The following is a 15,146-nucleotide window of genomic DNA, read 5'->3' on the forward strand; positions in this document are numbered from 1 at the left end:
TAAAACCGACGATACGATTGGTTCATAGGGCATACACTAACAAAATTCCCACTTGCACTAGAGTCAATTGTTGTGGTATCTAATACCCGTCTTATCAAGATGATAGTCCAACTGTTTTTGTGTCATCGATTTAGTGGGTGGGTCAACTACATTCTCTGTTGAAGGTGTTTTCTATACCAAAATTTCTCCAACTCTAACGAAATCTTTCAAAATGCGATATCTGTGCTAAATATGTTTTGACTTTTGGTGTGCCTTTGGCTCCTTTGCCTGTGCAATACACCAGTATTGTCATAGTACAAGGTTATTGGATAAACAATGTTTAGAGCAACACCAAGTCTAGTCATGAACTTGCGCATCTAGATAGCTTCCTTTGCTGCTTCTGAAGTGGCAATATATTTAGCTTCTGTAGTGGAATCAACAGTAGTTGACTGTTTAGAACTCTTCCAACTGATTGCTCCTTTATTGCATGTAAAAATGAACTCGGATGTAGACTTTTTATCATCCATATCTAATTGAAAATCAAAATCAAAGTATCCTTCAATTTTCAATGCTGAACCTCTATAACTTATTATCAGATTCGTAGTTCTTTTTAAGTACTTAAGGATCGTCTTAATAATTGACCAGTGTTTCTCCCCAAGGTCTGATTATATCTACTTGTAACATTGACAATGTATGCTATATCAGGCCTAGTACATAGCATAGCGTACATGAGACTACCTATGGCTGAAGCATAGGTATCCCACGCATTTGCTCATGCTCCTGATCAGTCTTTGGACTTATATCTTTTGAAAGATAAATTCCATGACTACAAGGCAAAATTCCCTTTTTGGAGTCTTGCATGTCGAACTATTTCAACATCTTTTCTATGTACATCCTCTAAGATAAGCCTATTAATCCTTTATTTCTATTCTATAGATATGAATTCATAGGATATAGGTCGTTTCTCCTAAGACTTTCATAGAGAAAGTTTTGGATAACCACAACTTAACTTTAGTCATCATCCCAATGTCATTTCCCATCAATAGTATGTCATCTACATACAGTATGAAAATATGATTGCATGATCTTTTGTCAATTTATAAACACAGGGTTCATCCAAATTCTTTATAAAACCAAATAATTTGATTGTTTCATCAAACTGGGTGTTCCAGCTTCTTGAAGCTCGTTTTAACCCGTAAATGGATTTATGTAACTTGCACACTTTATTTCTTTCAAAACTGAATATAAAACCTACAGGTTGTTGCATGTAGATATTTTTCTCAATAATTCCATTGAGGAACATTGCTTTGACATCCGTCTGCCATATCTCATAATCATAGTGTGCAACTATGGCTAGCATAATTCTAATTGATTTAAGCATAGCGACTAGTGAGAAAGTTTCCTCATAATCCAACCCTTCTTTTCGAGTATAACCTTTCGCAACCAGTCTTGCTTTATAGGTTTCTACCTTTCCATCTTCGTCAATCTTTTTCTTGAAGATCCATTTACATCCAATAAGATATATTCCTCTTGGAGGATCAATGAGATTTCATACTTGATTAGCATACATGAATTCTATCTTAGAATTCATAGCATCTAGCCATTTTCCATAATCGGTATCTAATATCGCTTCTTCATAGCTTCTAGGATCATCGACTTCTCCAATCAGATAGATTCAAAAATCTCTTCATGAAGTAATCCATATCTTCTCGGAGGTTAAGATACTCTTGATGATTTACGAACTGAAACTGTTTCAGGTATTAAGGTTTCTTGATAGGGACCACCCATCTGAGTATTTTTGGTCTAACACTCCCTAGACCTTTTTTAGAGCACAATTTTTCTTCCTGCACCACATTCCTCTAAGAACTCTTTCCCAAGGAAATGTGCATTCCTACTTACCGAAATTTGTTGATAAGTGTGGAACTAAAAATAATATCTCAAACTTTGGGATACCCTATAAACCGACCTTTCTCAAATCAAATGTCCAACTTATCTATCTTGACAATCTTGACATAAGTTGGTCAACTGCAAATTCTCATATATTTGAAACTAGGAGGTTTACCATACCACATCTCGTATGATGTCTTCTTGATAGATTTAGATGGTGCCCTATTCAGAATATGTGCAACAATTTCAAGGATGAATCCCCATAGTGACGTTGGCAAGTCTGTAAGACTTACCATGGACCGTACCATATCCAATAAAGTATGGTTCCTCTTTTCAAACATGTCGTTATGTTACAGTGTATATGGAGGAGTCAACTGAGATATTATACCATTTTCTTTTAGAATATCTTGAAATTATGTACTCAAGTATTCACCACCATGATTTGATTGCAGAGTTTTAATACTCTTTCTGGTATGTTTCTCTACTTCATTCTTAAACTCTTTGAACTTTTCAAAGGATTCAAATTTGTATTTCATTAAATATAAATACCCATACCTAGAATAATCATCAGTAAAGCTAATGAAATATTGAAAACCTCCTCGAGCCATTTCATTAAATAGTCTGCATACATCTGAATGTACAACCTCTAATAATTCTTTGGATCTTTCCCTTTTGCCCTTAAAGGGAAATTTGGTCATTTTTCCTTGAAGACAAGATTCACAGGTTGGATAGGGTTTTGAACCCAATGGGCTTGAAAGTCTATTTGTTTCTAACTTGATTATCCTTTTATCTCCTATATGACCTAGTCGATGATGCCAAAGTAATTTTGGATTAATTTCATTTCGAGATCTCTTATTTGTAATGGTATTAATTATGTCATAATCATTCATTTCTAAAACATACAAACCATTTGTATTAATTGCTTTGCCAACTAATTCATTTCCAAAATAAATTAGACATTCATTTCCACTAAATTGTCTTCTGTAACCAGATTTACATAAAACAGAAACAAAAATGATATTTCTAGTTGCTTTGGCAAAATACAAAGTTCTGCATAAATACAAAATGTGTCCCAATGACAATGTCAAATGGAAAGTCCCTATTGCCTCACCCTCAACTTTTACTCCATTCGCCATCTTCAAAATGACTTAACCTTTCAACAATGCAGAACTATTCTGCAGTGCCTACAATGAAACACAAATGTGAGATGTAGCAACTAAATCTAATATCAAGGAATGATCATTTGAACTAACATTTAAACTCAAATTCTATAACATAAGAATGGAACATACATGTTCGAGCTTTCTTCAAGCTCTCTAGATAAAGAGGACAATTCCTCTTCCAATGTCCGTCTTTCTTGCAGTTGAAGCACTGACCTTTATCATTGACCTTTTCTTTGCCCTTTTCGGTCTTAGGTATATCATTCTTAAAAATCTTTTTTTGTGGTCCAACTTTTGGACCTTTCTTTTGCTTACATTGCTTCTTTTTAATCTTATTAGAAGAAGTTGTAAAAACATCCTCTTGCCCCTTCTCCTTTCTTCCTTGCTTACAGTTAAACCTGGCAAAATGGGTTTAGACCCGCGGGTCGGCCCGTACCCGGGTAAAAAATATAGGGTACGGGTCTAAAATATTAAACCCAATTTTTTGGACCCGTACCCGACCCGGCCCGTACAACTGACGGGTTATACGGGTGAACCCGCGGGTACCCGCGGGCACCCGTTTTTCAAAGGAATCCCTAATTTTACTTTTTATCACGCGCACCTCTCATCTTTCACTCTCAGTCTCAGTTACTCTATCGCGGCCGCATCTCATCTCTCAACTCTCAGCAACTCAAGTATCCTTATCGGCTCATCTCCTCTCTCTGACGCTGGTAAACAATTCGAGTGCTGCAAGGAATTAGCAGAAGAAGTGGGTGAAGAAAAATGTTATTATGGTTCATAACTTTAATTTTGTGTATTGGGTTCTTGAATTGATAAAGCGTATGGCAGTAGAGAACGTGGCTAGGGTTATTCTTGCCAGTTCTTTTTGATTGCTTTGCAGCAGGTGCAGAGAAGATAAGAGAGAGAGTGAAGGAATCGGTTTATCCAATACGTTTTTTTGAAAGCTCTTTAAAACCCCAACTTTGATTTTTCTTTCTATCTATCATCTGATTCTGATCCAATATGTACTTTGGTTTGTCTCTTTCGTGTGTCCACTTACTTTGTTAAATTGATGGGCGAAAAGAAAACACATTGATAGCCTTCAGCCCTTCACCTAACTGTCTATCATCTTCTGCATTTGCATTTGTTTCTATCCATCATTTTGATTCTTGAGCTGATCTTCACTATCATAAAAACCGCTGCTGAGAATGGTTACTGATGTGTGAATTGAAACGCAATACATTTATGAGTATTTGGTTTAGAGTATCATTTCAATTTCTTTTCTTTTATTGATAAATATATAAAAGTTTCAATCTCTGGTATGAAATTTTGATTGAAGTTCGTTCTCTCTCTCTCTCTCTCTCTTTGGGTCCACAATGAGTAATTGATCTGTGCAACTTCTGTAATATCCGTGTCCTAGCAGTAGCTATAGCCCATCAACTTGTTTATCTATTCCCTAGATTTGAATCCTAAGCATGTTTAAACTTCTGTTTTTTATATAATCATATTGAGAATTCTTCAATCAAAAACGGGTACCCGCGGGTTCACCCGTATCCGTATAGGGTAGGGTACGGGTCTAATATTTTGAACCCGTATATCTCGACCCGTATTAGACCCGTACCCGTTTAACCCGTACCTGTTTAGACCCGGCCCACCCGCCCGTTTTGCTAGGTCTACTTACAGCTCGACAAGAGTGTGCTCAATCATATTGAGATTATAATTTGTGATGAAAGGCTTGAAGCTTAGTGGAAGGGATTACGGAATCAAATTCACCTGGAGATTTTGTGACATCACGCAATTGCCCTATAATATTAATCATCTTTATGACACGATTATCTGAGGCAAATCCCTCTCTAAGTCTCATTGCAAATAATGTTGAACACAATTCGTATTCCTTCACCACTGAGTTCTCACCATACAACTCTTATAAATGGAGCATTATCTCATTCGCCCTTTGCTTCTTTTCATGCTCAACTTGGAGCTTGGCATTCGTTGAAGCTAGCATATAGGTTCGACTCGTAAGTCATCCTTTTACCACTTATCGAAAACTTCCTTCTCTTGCGGTGTGGCATCAAGAGGCAAAGAAAGTGGAAGGGGTGCTTCTAAGACATACTCAGCCTTTTCAAAATTGAGAATAATTCTCAAATTCCTTTTGCCAATTATTATAATTGGGTTCGATTAGCTTGTTGTCATCAAGAATCCTTAAAAGGAGGCTATTGCTCATTTTCACTAACTAAATATCACAAAACTACCGAAAGGGATTGCAAGGAAAAAAAAAAGTTTTATTAGTGTCTTGTAAATTTAAACCCTTTAATGCTAATCTTATTAGCTCCTACTATTTTATTCAAATTCCATACTCCCCTAAATGACAATTCAAAATTTTCATTATTTCTAATGGAGAATCGAATTTTTATTAAATTTAATTAAACATCAAATAATAGAAATCTTGGTCAATTAAATTTAATAAGTAAGATACTATTTCATTTTATATCACTATATAAGGTTTGATTCATTCCTTGTCTCCAGTTTTGGATACCTCACATAATAGAAATCTTGGTACCTTAGACTAGTTAAATCCAACCAATTATGCTTTCTTAAACTAAAATTCCCATTATACCCTCACATAATAGAAATATTGGGTACAATAAAAATATATATCCAAGAACTAAGACAATTAATTTTATGTCATAAAATTAGCATCCCTCACATAATAGAAATACCCATGATCATCCCCTAACTAATATTCATCTATCACATAAATAAATATTAATTCAACCAATGGCATATAAATAAAGGACTTAATGTAATAATAAAAATATGTCATGATTGAACAAAGGTCATGCATAATTTCACTACCATTAAAACTTATAATATCATTATATTATCCATCACATGAATATAAAATGAAATTCATAAAGAAATACCTATTATCTTAAGGATTTCATGTAATAAATGCCTAAAATATGTCATGATTAAACTAAGGGTGCATGCATAATTTCATCATCCTAATATTTATAAAATATCTTATATTAACCATCACATTAAGAAACCTCTCACATCACATTTAGTCAAATAAAAAGAACTGAAATTCTATGCATTATGATGCACGATTTCATACTTGAATCATCATCCAAGATGATACATGTGATGGCCAAAGAATTAATTAATCAAGCATATCACCTTAATTCATTCTACCTTCATTTAATCAACATTAACCATCATCAAAACTTTGACACAATTCAAGTTCATCATTATTTACTTGAAAATGATTAACTTGCATTCATAATACAACTTAACTCAAATGCATTTATATATCGTTATTTCACATATGACACCCTTAAACATGTATTCAAAATACATCATGCAATTGAATAAGGTTTGGCCAAAATCATCCCTTTTCAAAATCACCAAATATGCATCAACTATGCACAAATTACACATGCGTGTATCATATGAATGAGATATATTCATGTTTGATCAAAATTGCATTAATATGCTTCAAATCCAACATGCATGTTACATATGACTTTAAACAAGAAATTTTGTATTCTAAATATCAAAATTTCATGCAAGCATGTTAACAGACATGAATGTCACATATCCATCATCATTTGTATTCAAAATACACAACAACTTCAACATGCATCTAAAGCCGAATCATACCTATGTCTAAACCAAGCCATCTTTCACCAAAAATGCTACATGCATGCATGAATTTAAACTTGCTTTGGTACCATTGTTGTGTTTCATGCATTTTGGACATGGAAATTGTGAAAATGATGATTAAAATGATGGATCCAAGCTAGAACACAAAAAATTAAAACATTAACATGTTAATGTAAGAAAATGATAGAAAATTACCAACTCCTTTGTTATTAAATACTTGGATGTAGATTCTTGGAGTCTAGATTCTTCAAAGAGAATGAAGAAACTCAAAATGGAATCCACTCAAGCCAAAGATGAGAGAGCCGAGAGACTGAGAGAGAAAGTGTTAATTGAACGGAAATGGTATAAAACTTGGTCTATGCACCATGGGCACAAAGTGCAATTTTAAATTGTCTTGGGAAGTCCTCAAATAATTCAAAATTAATATTAGAAAAGAGCATTTATGTCAAGTCCTTGGTTTTATGATTCATAATTAGCCCAAACATTAAATATTCTAACTCTTTAGAAAAACCAATGCACTTTTGTCCCCGTTATTGAATCTGATTCAATAATAATAATTAATAAACCAAGGGTAATAAGGATTTATTAAATATTATTATTGAATCAGATTCACTAATAAGGATAAAAGTGCATCGGTTTTATATTCTAAAGAGTTAGAATATTTAATGTTTGGGCTAATTACGAATTAACCATAAAACCAAGGACTTGACAAAATGCTTTTTTTCGAGATTAATTTTAAATTACTTGAGGACTTCCCAAGACAATTTAAAATTGCACTTTGTGCCCATCGTATATAAACCAAGTGTTATACTATTTTCATTCAATTGAAAACAAAATCACTCTCTCACTTTCTTTCTCACTCTCTCGGCTCTCTCATCTTTGGCTTGGGTGGAGTCATTTTGAGTTTCTTCATTCTCTTTTGAAGAATCTAGACTCCAAGAATCAACATCCAAGTATTTAATAGTAAAGGAGTTGCTAATTTTCTATCATTTTCTTACATTAACATGTTAATGTTTTAATTGTTTGTGTTCTACCTTGCATCCATCATTTCAATTATCATTTTCACACTATTTTCATGTTCGAAATGCATGAACCACAGCAATGGATTCCATAGACGCACTGAGAGCTATTCTAACTTCTTGCTGCTAGCTAACTGCTCGACGAAGGTATTCGTGAGCTGGCTAAATGATGCAATGGAGTTGTTTGAGAGCTTGGTGTACTATTGGAGAACTGGTCCCATCAAGTTGTGCAAGCTTCACAGAGTTAAGGTATGATAGTAGCGAACATTCTTTGCTTGTAAGAGGTGATGTGGTCGTTTAGGTCTGTCATGCCATCGTAGAGGTCCAATGATACAAGCGACTACCAACGCTGGCCTATTCTCATCCATAAGGACTCTTTTAAAGCAAGCATTTGCTAAAAATATATTTTTAGCAAAGATGGAAGCGATGATCCAATGTATTCCTAGAGTACCAACCTTGATTAAAAAGAGTTTGCCTCAAAGCTACACCAACTCACTGTTTGTCAACTCAATTGCCCTCATCGAGATGCCAAAGAAGTTCTCGTTCCCCAACATGAAGCTCTACGATGGCACGATAGGCCCAGATGACCACATCGCCTCTTATAAGCAGAGGATGTTCGCTACTGCCATACCTCGGGAACTCCGCGAAGCTTGCATGTGTAAGAACTTCGAGTCCAACTTGATAGGACCAACTCTCCAATAGTACACTAAGCTCCCAAACAACTCCATTGCATCCTTCGCCTAGCTCACGGACACCTTCGTTGAGCAGTTCGCTAGAACTAAGAAGTTAGAGAAGCTCTCGGGTGACCTCTATGGAATCCACTAGAACCGAGGGAAGCCACTCTTAAACTATGTCAGGCGCTTTAATCGAGAGAAGGTATACATCTCATACTACAACAAAGAAGCAGTAGTTGATACCTTTAGAAAAGGCCTCCTCCCCGATGGTGAGCTTTACAAAGAATTTACCAGGTTTAATTGCACCGCCATGGCAGACGTCCTTACTCGAGCATGGGTCAAAATCAGATGGGAAGAGGATGAAGTCCACCGATCCAGATATACCTTGTACGATGACCGACACTCCAAACGACCTGACTGACGCAATGACACTCAACCTGTCGAGCCATATCCCACTCTTTAAGACGAGGACCAACCCGAGACAGCAGATGCCCACTCGACAGACAATCAGTTCGGTCCCCAGCTTCATGTAGTCACATCTAGTAGGAAAAGGTTTGCCGTGATCGTGGAGCTAATGCACGACTACTGACATAGAGTGATCAGAACACAGCTCTACGGTCTAGAATGACTGTTTTTGAGAGAGCAAGAACTAGAAAGCAAGAGGGATTGTCATTGAATGAATTCTGAAAGGGCATACCTCTATTTATATAGTGAGCCAAGGTGGCTTGAGTCATTATGAAACTTGGAGTTCTTATGGTAGTCGAAGTATAGTAGGCATGAAACTCGTAGTACTAGTCCATGTAAAAGTAGGAGTATTAGTTCATATAAGACTAGGAGTCTGCGAAGAATTAGGATTTGCATGGGACTTGGAGTCCTTGAGACATTAGAATCCACATGAGACTTGGAGTCTTGAAGAGTGGATGCTGATTCTGTTGATAGGCCACAGTGTGGACTGTCTTGATCCATTGAGTAGCCCAACTCATAGATGGGCTCAATTCGCAGGGCAGCCCAGATCGTAGAGTGGACTCTCTAAGGGATGGGCTAGAATAGGAGTCAACCAGAGTTGGGCCAACCCTTCTTTGAGCCAACCCTTGGAGGAAGATCACTTGTTGACTCTCGGGACTAATTAGAATGGATGGTGAGGAATTCAATAGAGGAGACATCAAATAACCTGTCACTCCTTGACAAAAAGACAAAATTTTTATTTAGATACAAGTTATTTGTAATTTATATTATTTGCTTTATTTTATTTTATTTTATCTTTATCCAAAACACTACTAACACAAGGTTTCCTTCTTATATAAGACTTGTTATTATGTTATTTTATATTTTTAATAAAACTTATAGAGCCTAAATGAGGTGTGCATATGTTATTATGTGTTTACTCTCAGTTTAGTTAATGTCAAATTTGAGAAATATTTCTTAAATTATTAGTTATGTATATTTTTATCATTTTTTTTTTTTCTAATATAAGTAATTTTGATTTCAAGTTGATTATTCTTTCATTAAAAGGAATTTTTTGAGAAAAAGGAAAAACATAAATAACAAATATTACTATTTTAATTTTCATTCATGTATGAAGTCTTCATCATCCAGCTAGGAAATTAAAAATAAAATAGGACCTTTTATTATTCTTTTAGTGTTGTCAATGGATTAGATAGAGATATAATAAATTAACTTAAATAATTTGGGAAATATTATAATTACAAATCAATTGCTACAAAACCCAAGGCCCCCAAGCTTATAAAATAAAATCAGGTACCACGTAAGCTGCCTCCTTTATAATTAAATTGGTAGAATGTTATTACAATCACGTGGTTTGGTTTTGAAAGTCAAGTTACAGTGGAAAAGCACCGATGGGAACGCAGTGCAACTTATTTGGCGTTATTCTAAAACATCGAACAAAAAAAAAAAAAAAAGGGAACATCAGAGGTGGGGCCATTGTGGATTCACGCCATTGAACCTTGATTGTAAGGAACGCAATGAGCCCTTATTTGGCGTTANTATATTTTGTAAGAAGAGCAAAAATCTTAAGGTGAAGTATTAGGGGTGTTCGGTGTTCCATATCCATTCGTGTGGTGATTTTGATAATAATTTCAATGGTTTGAGAAATATATGTAAGTGAACATGATCAAATCCTTTGTAAATTTGGAAGCATGATCTATTATATATGGATCTAATCCTTGATTCTTATCCCACGTTTAAGAAATCACTTGGAAACCCTCATACATATATAGAAACTAGAACCATATTCTATCTCCTTTTGATCTCCACTATTTATCAATTTTACTTCAAACTAATATAATCCACACCATTATCAAGCATTTGAGAGAAGTGATTGCAGATGGATTTATTTATTTATTTTCTATCGATTAAAAAACACAAACAAAAAACTACAGAAAATATTAGTTTCAAGTGCGAATCTGAATTCCAAACCTAAAGAAGGGATCAAATATGAACAAAAACCGGTTCATATTTTTTAGTTTTAATTAGACATTATTAAGTGAGAATAATTTTTTCAGTTATTGATTCGAAATTTTCTTTTAAGTGCTGTATAAGATCAAATGACACATATTTAATCATGATTCAAAAACGGAAGCGTGAACTGAGAATGCTTAAGCACAATCACATGCATGGAAGTCATTTTTCACAGAGTGGTTAGCAGTGCAATTTCTCAAGTCAAATTTGGTTGGTGGCTACATTTCTCATATTGCTTCTTGCCACCGTTCATTGATGACGGTAATTATGCACTTCAAGTCTTCAATACGACTCTTCTTGTGAGCTTTGTCTTCCTTTTTCACCCTCCGTTAGGTACAATTAACATTTGGATTAAATGGAGATCATTGTCAAGCTGCAGGCATGGAAATTTTCAGCCATTGCATCGTGCACATTTATATTATTCTTCAAAAACATGGCGCCCCTTTTCTTGACCATTTGTTTCAAACGCAGTGTATTAACTTTATGATAGATCATCATAATTCACCAACAACTTTGTCTTTGTCCTTCATTGATTTACCTTAATGATTATGAAAATGCTTCATCCATCTGATCTTTTTCGCCGTTAACAGTTGACTTCTTGTTTTCAGTCTGTCGGCGATTTCTTAATGTCGTGTATGTCCATTGAGCATTTGTAAAAATCCTAGCTAAAAGATCTCTTCAACAAAGTAATGTTCTGACAGCTTATTGGTTACATTAATTAGGACAAAAGAATCCAACCACCCTTCCTTTTTTGACTTGTGTTCCTTACCAAAATTTGTTTCCGCCATACGGTATACTCTTATATAAGCTTCAATTAATTCTGTTTTGTTTTCTTTAATTTTCAGCTTTAAAAAGAGAAAAAAGTTGTATCCTACAAAATGCATGGTTACAAACTGATGATAGAACGAGAAGATTGCCCCGTGTGATCTTTGAAATTGACACCAAATTTCTCAATAGAATCCTTTGTGATCGTGGTGAGCAGACTGTCAATAACTATCATTCATTTACTGTGTTAAAAGTTTCCGGGTGTTTGTTGAAGTTTAGAATAGATGAAAGTGATGAGTGTGAAAGTAAGAAAAAGGTTTATGGGGAGATACTTATGTAATTAAAAGTATGAAGAATTACAGAAAGCGAAGCCAAAATTGTGATAAAGAATCAAAAGTGTTGGGTGTGTAGTTGCTTTCGTCGACATCTAAACATAAGGGATTCTTGCGTGTCCGCCGACTCATCGAAAACCCTTACTAACTTTTTTTATATGCTAATGCTAGTGCTACACCCCTTGTATATAAAATGCCTACACATGCACTTAATGAATCCATTTGAAATCTCGTCTCAATTAGTACTGGATCTATAATTCATGCCTAAAATAGAGTGACTAGGCCTCCAGCTGGTATTTTATTTGTATATTCAGGGGCAGTAGTACAATCTGGAATCTGACTAGTAAGTTGCATTATGGTGGGGCAGCCCCGTTTAGCGTTCTCATGAGAAAGATTCAGTCGTGGAATGAATTTGAAGAACAACAGGACTAGACCAACCAATTAAGCAACTTGAAAGCTGAGGGTCCCATATCATCTCAATTGTCTAGATCAGTTCATTGGAGAAATGGAACAAAATGGTGATGGGATTAAAGTGCATTTGGAAATTAAAGAGTTTTTTGTGGCGGGGGCTTTCTTTCCATGGAGCTGACTTTTGCAGCTGCCGCCATCTCCATATCCACCAGATCATCCACATCATCATTTTATTTCGTTGTTCTTGCACCCGAAACAATTTAACTGTAAGTAGCGCAACATGCTATTAATTCCAGTGCTTGAAGATTCTAGGTCTCCTGCGGCGGCGACCAAGGTTCATAAACCGTAACCATAGTTAATTCGTTACCTCTGTTTTTACTTCTTGTTTCCTTTAAACACAGAACCACCCTGGATTAATATTTCGTGGTCAAACAAGTGAGATACAGGCAGGCAATATTTGTAATTAAGAGTAAACGACTTTTTCCCACCCAACTGATAGCCTAATGGCACTTTCTCATCCAAAAAGTTTCAAAATACAACTTTACTATTCAAACATTATCTTCTGTTAATAATTTTCGTTAGATACAGTAATATTCATTGTGAAGACGAAAATACCCTCACCAAAGATCAACCCCCAATTTCCAGACACCGCAAATCAAAGTTTCACACGCTTCAGCCCAAATTTCGACTGATTTCGGCACCAAAAATAGACCTTGTCACCACCATTCAACTCATCGGCATCCCCCCACCCACAATCACTCCTCAATCGTTGACGCCACTTTAGGGTTTTCGTGCGATCGTCGAGCATTTCCAACCAAATTCCAGTTGATCTAAGCACCAGAAATCACCACTGAAACCACTGTTTGCTTCGCCGACATCCCCCCTTCAAAACTCCCATCATCCCCGATCCCGGTTGCCCACCATTTGCCAATGGTCCTTCCCTTAGGGTTTGTGATTTTTTGGCGAAATCAGAGTTTGTTTGGTATTGTTTTGAAAGGAGATTGTCGATGGAGATGAATTCTGATTGTTTTTTTAAGTGTTTGTGTTGATGTTTTTTTTTTTGGGTTCTTGGTTTGATTCCAACATTGGAGATTGTCCCTAGATTGGGTGGCAATGGGGATTTTGTAGAGGTTGTTGATGGCAAACAAGGAGCAAACTCAATCTCGACTATCAAGACTTTTGAAGAAGGGAGGCCAGTGAGTCTTTTGGTGGTGGCATGTTGAATTTTGGTGGTTGAGATTAGTCGTAATCTGACTTGGGAGGGGCAGATGCACATTCCACAAATCGCTCAATTGCCGACAATTGGCAAGGTTGGGGGGAGCAAGGTTTGATGGGTTTTGGTGAATGATGATCGGGGAAGAAAGTGATAGTGGTGTGACATTGCAACAATACCAGAATCGGCTAGTGAGCGTGAATTGACACAGTCACGTGAATGGTTGTTGGAGCTGTGAAAAACTGACCAAAAACGATTGGTTTGGCAATGCAAGAGTATTATCTTCCCTTACTTATAATAGACTTTTGACCTTCCTACCCTTCTTTACAATGAAATTTACTAACAGAATTGTGCTTTCGATAATAAAATTGTATTTTGAACTTTTTGTATGGAAAAATGTCATTAGACCATTATTTGGGTGGAAAAAAGTCATTTACTCTTGTAATTAAAGATATACTGTAGCAAGCATTTGAAATGGTTGGGTCACCCAGTTCTTCGGTACAGTAAAACCTCTCTATAGTGATACTCTATATAAGAATAAACTCTACATAATCATAAAAAATTAAATTCCCAATTTGGGATAGTTATAAATAAGAATAAAATCTACATTGTAATAAGTTATAATTTTTCTAATTCCCGTCTTAAGAAAAGTTGCCTCTACATAATAATAAGTATTTGTATATTGCAAAAAAATATATATTATGTTACATTAAAGTTTAAGATGAAATAAAATATTTATCTAAAGTTGTTTGAGACAATGATTTATGCTTTAGAGTTATTACTACATCTTTTAACTTGTGGATAGATTACTCGCTAGCATGAACATCTTCTTGTTGAAGCCATATATTTTTAGTTTCTCAAGTATCTTTAGAGCTTCTTGGCACAAACTTTTTGTATTTCCGTACTATCATCCTCATAATTATTTCCTTTATCTTCTTGTCTAATTGTAGTAATGATTTATTCTTTAGTTAAAACATACATGACGTATTGCTCATTTGCATGATTGAGAAAGACATTAATATCCATTTGATTAGTGTAATGAAGTTGACGAATCTGATCATTAAATTCTACAATGACTCCTTGATTCTCCTTATCCACTTCATTTGTAACTTGCAATTCATTGACATCGGGGATCCTAATTTGGTAATGATTAAAACAATTGGCAATAGGATGTGGCTTCACATCAATCTGTAGCATAATTTTGTAATGATTAAAACAATTGGCAATAGTTTGTGGCTTCATATCAATTTGACCATCAATTGCATTTACAATTTCATCAAGGACACTTATCTTTGTTGGTTTCAAAACACGATCTTCTATCAGTTTCAAAAGTAGACAATTAAAACGCTGAATTGAAATCTTAATAGTATTAAAACATCAATTGAAATCCTAATACTGTATTACTAAAATATGAATTATAAAGAAATTTTTGTTATCACACCTCTATTAAGTTATAACCTCCTTATAGTAATAAAATTAATTAATCTTACCATTATGACTATAGAGAGATTTTACTGTATATAATCTAGTTGAGACGATAAATAAACCAATTAAATTCATTGTTATTGTTGATACTTGATTTT

The sequence above is a fragment of the Pistacia vera genome, unplaced genomic scaffold (assembly GCF_008641045.1).
Source record: "Pistacia vera cultivar Batoury unplaced genomic scaffold, PisVer_v2 Contig347, whole genome shotgun sequence".
Classification (NCBI taxonomy): domain Eukaryota; kingdom Viridiplantae; phylum Streptophyta; class Magnoliopsida; order Sapindales; family Anacardiaceae; genus Pistacia; species Pistacia vera.